Source organism: Triturus cristatus, chromosome 6 (assembly GCF_964204655.1).
Source record: "Triturus cristatus chromosome 6, aTriCri1.1, whole genome shotgun sequence".
In the NCBI taxonomy this organism is placed as follows: Eukaryota; Metazoa; Chordata; class Amphibia; order Caudata; family Salamandridae; genus Triturus; species Triturus cristatus.
In genome coordinates, this window is record NC_140589.1 from 1,894,191,770 (window position 1) to 1,894,202,638 (window position 10,869).

Here is a 10,869-nt window from a genome sequence, read left to right on the forward strand (position 1 = left end):
GATGTTCAGCTTGGTTGGGCGGCCTTCCTTTTAATTGGTGCTTGATTGATAGCGTTGAAGCTCTGCCAGTCTCTTCTTGTTAGTTTTATGTCTGACACGGCCTCTCTTTTATATTTTTGAATCATATTGGGATTTATATGGATCCTGAAAAAGAGATTTATAGTTGACGCAGGATATGTTCCACCTTCACTACGGCACCATGCATATTGATCTCACATTCCCATTAGCACTGGAGGTGACACTACGTAGCTCTGCTTGACTTGGTATCTCATAACCTCGCTATTGAGGCAGAGGCCAAATCATTTTCTATATGTGACAGATGACTTTGGTTTAGTGACTAAAAATATTTGAATGCGAAGAATGCATAGTACGCTGACGAGGTACTGGCCTGGGTTCACCAAACACAACAATCACCAGCTGAGTTCAGGATTCCCAAGTACATTGTTAGAAACAAATTGATATATTATGTAGGATTGCTCGGGCTTGGCATGGCCAGGCCATTCGTTGCAGTGTAGGTTCTTAAAAGAGCCTTGAGTTTCACCTGTAGACTAACCGAGAACCAGTCTGGTTGCAGAGGATGGATAATGCCTTCGGAAAGCAACAAATAAGATGAAGAAAAATGATGCTCTTGGTAGTTCAGGCCAGTGAAAGGAACTGTGATATCATGCTAATTGCTTGTTTTGAGCTATGCAAGAGCTAATTAATAACCACAACATATGAACATTGCTTCTATTTATGAAAAGGTAACTAACCACCTTTCTCTCTCACCCTTCAGTTGCATAAATGATGCTGCTTCTGGCAACGTGGTTCCTATATGTTCCAGGATGGAGGTAAGGGGTCATCCTAAGTGTGTCCTTGGATTTGGTTTTTATGCAAAATTAATTGACTTTTGATGAAGATGAACAGATCTGCAAACCCATAATCCATTGTTGATGATTAATACATCAGAAAGATAATTTTAACCAACAATTTAAATTCCAGTACCCGGTGCAGAAGCAGTTTTCCCAAGCAGTAGAGGCCTTTGGTTAGCTTAACTGAAACAACTAGTTAGGTTGATAAGCTTCCCCTCCCCCTCACATACGACTAACAACATGAAGTATATCTGTTTAAAAGTACGTGAAGAGCGATTATCAAAATTACAGTTTGCAACATGGAACATCTCTACATTCTTTGAAGACAAAGAAAGAAATTGGCATCATAATTTAAGGTACATATTTCCTTGGCCACAGAGGTATAGAAAACTTACCATAACGGGTAAAATATGTTAAGTGATTCAACAACCCTATAATTAAGGAATCACCTGTCTAAAAGGTTCCTTTTTCACTATCAGGCGACAGTCAAAGGCAGACTCTTGAGAGGTATTTTATAGGATTCAACATGAATTTAAAAGTCCCTGATGCATTAGCCGTGTGACATCCGTCTCATGAAATGTTTTCATTCGGACTGACTCCATATGATTTCCAGTGCAGGAGACTTGTGTCACAAGCCTGCTAAGAAGTGTTCAATATGATTTTGGATTTTGCTTTCAAGCAGAGTGCTAGAGTCTGTTCGGTGAAAGGGCAACAGCCAAAGTTGTACTTCCTTTCACATGTGTGACTACTGTTTCCTCAACCCAGCTGTGACACTGGTTGGTGATAGCTGATTAATATTCATGGGGTACACACCTGTATAACTGCACTCCAGTGGGCGGAGTGCCTACAAGCTCTTCATATGTGCATGTGTGCAGTCTTTCATGTCTGAGCCCTCGAATTCCCCTGATTGTATGTTGTGTGTGTGAGTAGTCCTTGGGTACAAAAGGATTGATGAACCTCAATTGGGGTCTTCCGAGTCTGTATACAGTCTTTAAGGCTGCAGGATGATCACCGGGGTTCCAATCACATCAACTTGATTGGAGCAGGGACAATCCCTTGTGCTCACGTTCTCTGGGCCAAACCAGTTCCAGCAGTTCCAGCAGGTCTGTCTACGGCAGAGACCAGAGTTGCACTCTCAGTGAGACCAAAAGCAAGATAACTTGAATGACTCCCCTAAAGGAGTAGGGAATATACCCTAGAACTTTGGTTCTGTTGTACCATGAAGAAGAGAAGGAGAAAGACTGCCTGAAATGTAGAGAATGTGACTTACCTCAGCTCAGAGCCACATCCAGCTGCCCACTACCCTGATGTGGTAAATCTTGTTCATCAAGATTGCTGAGACTGGAGGCCTGCAACCACTGCCCAGCCTGATCAAGATTGTGACGAGTGAGCACTGGGATGTGTAGAGAGAGGAGGTGCATCAGGGGAGAACCACTAGCTACAAGTGTGGAGCATACGCTGCCTCCCATTGTCTGCGAGTTCCCTCCGGCACCAGTTCTGTGCATCAAGGCTTTGAGCTTCCGCCACATCATTTTACCTGTTAGTGGTGCTAATGACCCTATTATTCAAGGTTTAATGCTGATAAATATTGAGCTTATGGTCTAGCAACTGCAGCAGTAGACAACAGGAGCAGGGGTTTGTCATTAGTTTGACTTATAAAGCACAGCTCTTTCCCCATCCTCTGGCAGATTTTACAGTTCACTTACGGTTTGCAGCAAAAAAACTTCTGGTTCCATCAGTCAGCCCATTGCCTGCTTCTCACGAATGTACAATCCAATCTGGTTGTCAGCTTCAGTCTTCCCGCTTAGTACTTTTCTTTGCCCTCCTTGCTCAGACATTTTTAATAATGTCCCTGTTTCATGTGATTTCTGTTAGAATTGACCCTTGCATTTGGTACTGTTCCTGTGATATATTATTACTTATTAGCCACATCCCCTTCCACATGAGTCTCCTATCGAAACCTCATATTTTCTTAAGATTGATGCTCCCTGGCTTGGGGCCCAAGGAATTCATGGGTAACCCTTGTAACAAGTGTGGTCTCTAGTAGGTGGAACATCAGTAACCAGGAACACCTGTGAGATCACAGAATGAACAGAACCTCAGAACTACAGATTCTCAGAGTGTTGACTGCCCATCAGACCACCTGGTGCACTCATGAAGTGGACACTGGGGACAGTCTACTTGTGAAGAATAGGATCTACAGGCAACCTGACCATGTCAGGGACTGAATAAGGACAGAAGTCCAAAATATGTTGGATTTGGGTGTGATTGAACCCTCAATTAGCCCTTGGGCTAGTCCAGTAGTCCTGGTACCTAAAGCTCACACCCAGTGTGGTAAGAGAGAGGTGATGTTTTGTGTAGACTACATGGGACTCAACGCACTCACTAGGACTGATGCTCACCCAATTCCTAGGGCAGATGAGCTTATTGACACTTTGGCCTCAGCCAAGTTCTTAAGTACATTTGACCTTACTGCTCTCTATTGGTAAGTCAGATTAGCTGAGGATGCCAAACCAAAAACAGCATTTTCAAACCTTATTGGGCATTATCAATTTATTGTAATGCCCTTTGGTTTGAAGAATGCACCTGTCACATTCCAAAGGCTGGTGAATAAAGTTCTCACAGGTCTGGAAGCCTATAGTGCAGCATATCTAGATGATATAGTTGTCTTTAGCTCCACCTTGGAGGATCACCTGGTCCACCTGAAGAAGGTTTTGGAGGCTGTGCAAAAAGCATGTCTCACTATCAAGGCCACCAAGTGTCAGATAGGGTAGAGTAAGGTAGTGTACCTGGGCCACCTTGTAGGTGGAGGCCAGGTTCAACCATTGCAGAGCAAAATCCAGACCATCATGGACTGAGTAGCTCCCACTACCCAGACTAAGGTCAGAGTTTTCTTGGGTCTGACTGGGTATTTCAGAAGATTTGTAAAATGATATGGGTCCATAGTGAATCCCTTGAATGATCTTACATCAAAGAAAATGGCCAAGAAAGTTCAATGGACAGCTAGCAGTCAGAAGGCATTTGATGATCCAAAGCAGGCCATGTGCACTGCTCCCATTCTGAAGATTCCTGACTACTCCAAACAATGTATTGTCCAAACAGATGCGTCTGAATTGGGGGTAGCAACTGTGTTGTCTCAACATAATGCAGAGGGCCAGGATTAGGGAGTAGTTTTTATAAGCAGAAGGTTGACCCCTTGAGAGAAACTTTGGTCAGCTATTGAGAGGAAAGTCGTTGCTGTGGTCTTGGCCCTGAAGAATTTGAGGCCATACTTGTTTGGCACTCACTTCATTGTTCAGACAGACCATAAGCCCCTCATATGGCTAAAACAGATGAAGGGTGAAAACCCCAAACTTTTGAGGTGGTCCATTTCCCAACAGTGGATGGACTATACAGTGGAACATAGACATGGGAGTACCCATGCCAATACAGATGGACTCTCCAGATATTAGAAAATGAAGACTCAACTGGGCACGGTTAGTCTCATCTCCTTATGTTGGGGGTGGGGGGTTTGTATGAAAGTAGGATCTGCTTCTATGGTTACCCCCACTTTTTGCCTGGTGCTAAGCTGTTATTTACTAGACTGACTGGATCCTGCTAATCAGGACCCCAGTCTATCAGCTTTCTCCCTAAATTGTTATGTTTAGTACTTAGGTACATCCCAGATTGGATCCTGGGGTACCCTTATAAGTCCCTTGTATATGGTAGTAAGGTACCCAGGGCATAGGTACCCCAGAGGTCACCCATGGGCTGAAGCATGCATTATGTTACCCATGGGAGACTATTCAAAATGGCACTACAGGCCTACCACTGCAGCCTGTGTAAGCAGGAGATAGCACCACTTACAAAAGATAGTTTCCTATATCTAGGGTCACTGCACTTAAAACTTATACGTCACCCCTATAGCAGGCCTTTGCAATCCTGAGGGCAGGGTGCTTGGTTCTAAGTGAGATGGTGCCCCTACATGAGCAGGACACCCCTATAGCCTGTGAAGTCCATTGTCCCGGGTTGTCAGTGAAGCACCCATATACTAGAGGGGCACCGCGTAATTACACAATGACAATCTCAAAAACAGCTGCAACGAATCCTATCATGTTTGCATCAAACATGTTGGAATCATAGCTCACACCATAGAGTTAAACTCTCAGTGTTCTAGTCTTCTTGACCAGGACAGCACAAAACGGTTGCTGCTGACCTGAGTTACAATTCCGCCCTCCTGCTGCTGAGCCAAGCTCGAGCAGGAGAAGGCAGAAAAATAGGCATCCGGTCACAGGGAGGTGTGACCACCTCCCAGACAGGTTTTAGTGTATTGGGGTAGGGTGGGTGCGCTTGCCAGCGCCACTAAGTCTGCATGAGGGGCACATTTGGTGTCCCCATGCATAGTCCAGTTCAAACCAGTCCTGGGAGCTATTGGCTCCCACTCTGGCACAAAACTGGACAAAGGACATGGGAGTAACCTCAACTGGGAGGGTCACCTGAATCGTCCTGACCATTTCCCTAGGGGACTTAAGGGCTTGCCTGAGTGTAAGTCCCCAGATTCGTCGTGGGATAACATTCAGATCAGACCCCACTTCTTCTTCTACTGTCTGGGCACTCTGGACTTCGCTGGACGACGTTTGGGCTCGACTTCGTCCCCCTTCCAGTCTACTGCATTGTCTGTGTCTGTGCTCCATACAGGAACCTTCCAAGGCCTGTGGGCATCAAAGACACCTGAAGGAATCTCCCTTGAAGTGAAGGAGTCACTTCCCTGCATCCGCAGGCACTGCAACTAAGTTGACCAGTCTGCTGATCCTGAGCTCCTCCGGACTCCAAAGGTTCTGCAACATAGGTGGTGGTTTTCCACAGCTGCTGAGGCCTGCCCTCTCACCAAATTTGAGGCCAGTATCCCTCGCGGGGGTTGCAATAACCGAACCCCTGTGCACTGTATCAACTTACAGTTGCAAAGGCTTGATGACTTCCTCCAAGAAGATCTTCAGGCTCCGCATAGCCCCAACCTCAAACATCTCTAGTGACCAGAATCTTCAGCCACATCGCATGGTGTGCTCCGCGGCCTGCATCTTTTGGTGAGCTACTCAAGGTCCTCTTGCGACTCCAGTGCCTCCGGCCTGTGGGTCCATCTGAGAATCACACTTGTTTCTTTTGTGCTTCCCTGATTGCTCGGGGCCTGCCCTGACTCCCCTGCTTGTGGTGAGTCTCCTGGACCCTGGTGGTCCCAACGTTGCTCTTTCTTCAATTCCTGCATTCTTTGCATTTGCCAAGGCTTCCGCCGGACACCGACCCCTCAGCACTTGACATCCTTCTTGGGACAGCTCGTGAATGGCTCCAGGTCTTCCTCAGCATTGCCTGGTCCTCGCAGCTGCAGAGTCAAGGTCATTGTCACCCATCCTCCAACATCCGACATCGGAAGGCATTCTTCTTCCAAGTCTCCTGGTCACCCCTGAGTGAAATAGACTCTGTCCCCTCTCCTTGTTGGTACCTCTCATCTAGAATCCACCTTCAGATTCAACCGGACACTTTTTCCTTCTTCAACAGCGGCACTTTCCTGAAGTCCTCCATGGGTTTCCAGCGGTTTTCTACACCACTTCACACATATGCACCCGGCTTCCCTGGTGTAGGTAACGTGGGTACTATGGTATCCAAGGGTGGGGTGGCTTTCAAACCTTCTGTCTTCATTGGGGTTTCTTCAGGGTCCACTGGGAATGGTCCTTTAATCTCTAAAAATCCAACCGCAACTTACACGTGGAGTTGTACGGAGCATGCAGTCGTGTTCCCACACTGCACACGCTCTCCGTGGGGTCCATGTCTACTCACCTTGGGTGGTTCCTTGGGTCCCCAGCACTTCTACATCCTCTCAACCTCGTCTTGACCCAAGTCGTGGTTCTTATACCACTTTCTTAGTATATGGTTTGGTCCCCCTATGGGTTCCACTGTGTATTCTGTGGTATTTACTGCATTTCTTCGCAAAGTATTGTATGCATTGTGCATATCTCCAGATAGATGTTTGTATGTGTTAGAGAGTACATATAAAATACATATTTTTATAAATACCATGTGTGGTTCTTTTTCACTTAATCTATACTATCAGATTGCATTCTGGTAAAACAAGCTGCTTTGCACTCCTTCTGGTCTAAGCCTGTAGGCTGCTCTCCACAGCTACCACTTAGAGAGCTTTCTAAGGTTGTCTAAGACCTCTTAATTCACCATAATGGTTATCTGGACTGGTGCAAGGTGTTGACTTACATAAGTGTACATCATATACCAGGGCAGCTTCTCACAGTGAGTGACTGAGGGACTGAAGCGTCCTGTTGCATGGAGGAGAATGTAAAAAATGACGGATGCTAGAAAGTGCATGTCCTCGTCCCTTTCTTCACTTCAGGTGGTACAGACTTTATGTCCCTACCTGGTCTGTGTTGTACTGTAGTGGTATTGTTAGTGCTTTCTGTAACCCTTGCAAGGCCTACAGAGTTTTCTCAATTGATAAGAAGCTACTGCCTTTGCATAACTTTAAGATGGCAAAGTACACATCAGCCCTCTTATCCATAGGTCATGGACAGGGACACAATAGGTTTATGCCATCTGAAGCACAGAATACGACAGGGGCATGCCCTTGCTAACAAAATAACAGAGGGATCTCTGGTAGAATTGAATTTTTTCAGGTATAGAGATACCATAAATGGATAGTTGGACAGAACATATTTTTACACTTCTGGCAGCCTTTGAAGCCTTGGCTTTTGCATTCGTCCGGATAACAGAAACCAAGCTTGTCCCGGAAGAGCCAATTGTCTCGTTTCAGTTTCACTACTTCAGCGCTTGTGGCGCTCTCACCCCCTACCACCAAAACACATGGGAGATGTATCCTGGGAAAGGGGAGAATCTTGCCTTTCCAATGGTACCCTTCCCTAGTAGATCCCTTCTTGGGGATCACTGTAGAAGGGTGATTCCCAAGCAGGGATCCACCACTAGACATCAGGGAGGGGGAAGTGGCCCCTTGGTTAAGGCCCTTTGCTCCCCTCATATCAATTTGGGCATTTTCAGGCTTTCTGCCCCCCCCCCCCCACCCCGGAGGAGCAAAACGCACACTCGACACCAGGGATTATTTTTAAGTATTCAGGGTTGTGGGCTGCACTAAATGGGTACTATAATGCCCCACCCCTCCCAATATTTGTCAGTCTTTCTGCCCCCCCTGGGATGCAGATGGGGGCAGTTGCCCCCTATCTGCCCCTCCAGGTGGGGGGGGGCAGAAAGCCCACTATGCACCAGGGCTTTATATATTTTGTTTTATTAAAAAAGGGGTGGGGGCTTCCCACAATGGGCATGTCAATGCCCCCATCCACAACACAAGAGGGACATTCTTTTTGCTGCCCCCAGGAGGCAGGTGGGGGTTACAACCCCCGATCTGTCCACCGGGGGGCAGAAAGCCCACTAGACACCAGGGATTATTATGTTTTTTATTGCTTATGGGTGGGGGCTGCCCTACATGGGCACTATAATGCCCCCACTCCTCCCAAACATTTGCTTAGTGTTTTTGTCTCTCCAGGGTGCAGATGGAGGCAATAGCCCCCGATCTGACCTCCCCCCCCACCCCCCGGGCCAGAGCAGAAAGCCCACTAGGCATCAGGGATGATTGTTTTTTTTTATAAAAGAGTGTTGGGGGCTGCCCAAAATGGGCTTGCCAATGCCTCCTTCTCCAACAAAAAATAGCCAGTCTTTCTGCCCCCATGGGGCAGAGGGCAGAAAGGGGACAATATCCCCAAACTGGCCCACGCAGAGTAAAAAAGCCCACTTGGTACCAGAGAAATGTTTAGGGGCTTGTCAGGGAGTGACCCCTTAGGCAACTGTTGCTCCCCCTTTTTTTTGTGAACACGTTTTGACTGCTTCAGGTCCCATTGGGAGTAGATCAGCGATATTTTTAGTCACATCTGCTCCCAAGGGGGCAGAAAACCACTAGACACTAGTGAGTGAGTGAGTGAGTGAGTGAGTGTGTGTGTGTGTGTGTGTGTGTGGGTGTGTGGGTGTGTGTGTGTGTGTGTGCGTGCATGCGTGTGTGTGTGTGTGTGTGTGTGTGTGTGTGTGTGTGTGTGTGTGAGTGAGTGAACAGGAGTTTACCTGATGGTCTATGTTTACTGCCGGTAGGCTGGCTCTGTGTGAACCTGCATATTTTTGCCAGTGTGAGTGGACTTGTGCATAGCTAGCAGTGTGTATGGACTAGTGCTCGGCTGGCAGTAAGCACAGACAGTCGCTTCCTAGCAGTCTGCATGGATGGCACATGTCTGGCAATGTGTGTAGACTATTACTTGGCTGGCGATGTGTGTGGATTGTGACTTGAATGGCAAGGTGCTTGGATTGTGGCTTGGCTGGTGATGTGTTTGGATCGTACTTGGCTGGCGGTGTGCATGGATGGCACTTGGTTGGTGGTGTGAGTGGATGGCGCTTAGCTGCAGATAGCTTGCATGGATCCCCCAGAATCCCCTGCCACTTTTTGACACTTTATACTCATGTCCAATCTCATTTCTTTTTGAAACCTATTAAAAGTGAACAAATTAATCAGACTGTCCATTATCCATAAAACAATCTGAGATACTGCACCAGATTTGCTAGAAGTAATCATTCGTCATCTGACAAATTGGGCACACTTAAAAATCAGGCATTTCTGTGTTTAGAGTATCACCTGTAGATTACATGCCGGTGAAAAGTAAATGACCATTCATTGTGGGCAGAGAGAAATGTATGTGTCGATAGAGGAGATGGTCCTTGAACTGGATTGTGCCTGATGCCTCTTTGTTTCTTCTTTGATGCCTTCACTGCAGCCATCCCACGCGGACGCACTGGAAATGAGGCTGATTCAGGTCTAGTACCTTATATTTGTGGAAGTCAAACGGTAAGAATTAGACACTGGTTAAAATAGGTCTCTGTTGTGGGTGGATTTGGGTTTGTGGAGGTGGGGAGGAGCCTTCACTGATGTTCTTTGGTATCTAGTCAACTAATGTTTGGTTTGATTTTGTGCAGCCTATTACAACACCCCAATGTACATACAGAAGAGATTTGAGCAATTCAGATGTGGTGCTGGAGATGTCAAGATCATTCAAAGGACCATGATGCTTTCTGTGTCTTTGGGGTTGTGCTAGGTTTCTGGAGAGAGAAACCCACATTTGGAGAATAAAAATGCTTTTTAATTAAAACACACACACACACCCATACACACACACACACACACACACACACACGAGGTTTCTTTTTTCTAGTTGTTTTCCTTCTTTGAGTGTATTTCAGTGTGTGTGCAAGCGTGTGAGTATGTAAACGTGTGTGAATGTGCCTTTATTTTTTGTACATTAAACCTACTTATTTACATTTGCTTGTTTTTCCAGTAGGGTTCTTTTTATGTTGATAAAATAAACATTCTGCCTGCAAAGCAAATGGTTAAGAAAAGTGTTTATACAGCTAGCTTGAATGCAAAGCGAAAAATCCATCTGTTGAAGGACAATTTGCCAGAGCTTCTCCCCTGCCACATGAATCTTTCCTACTGGGCCTCTTGTTGGGCCCACAGCCACTGACATTTTCTCCTTTACTCCCCCGTAGGAACACCCACTTATTCCCTTCTCCCTCCTCATTTCCATCAACAGGCACTCCTGTTTGATGCCCCAGGCAGTCCAACAATTGTCCCTATGCATTTTGTCCTTTCAGCTTTCTAATCACAAGAGCCAACTATCAAAGGGAGGTAAGCCTGGAGCAGAACCAAGAGTCACGATAGCATCCAGTGGAAGTAATGTTTTAATAAGAAATTGATTTTGTATTTTTGTGTGTGAGTGCATGTCTGTCTGTGTGCAACTACATGTGTGTTGGAACGTGCATGCATGTGTATCTCAAACTCTGTGTGCATGTATGAGGAGTGTGTGAGTGTTGTGTCCACTGCCCGCCCTGGTAGATTGCTAGCCCATGCACAGTGATCCTAATTGTTATCAGCTTGTGGGCATCTATAGGATGACACTTATTGATCATGCCTGATAAAATGCTGGTCTCC

The 10,869-nt window shown here is 46.2% G+C and overlaps 1 pseudogene; it reads left to right on the forward strand.

Moving 5' to 3' along the window:
* Positions 1 to 8,027: 8,027 nt before the first annotated feature.
* On the forward strand, positions 8,028 to 8,122 carry LOC146822330 (small nucleolar RNA SNORA17; annotated as a pseudogene).
* The last annotated feature ends 2,747 nt before the right edge of the window (positions 8,123 to 10,869 follow it).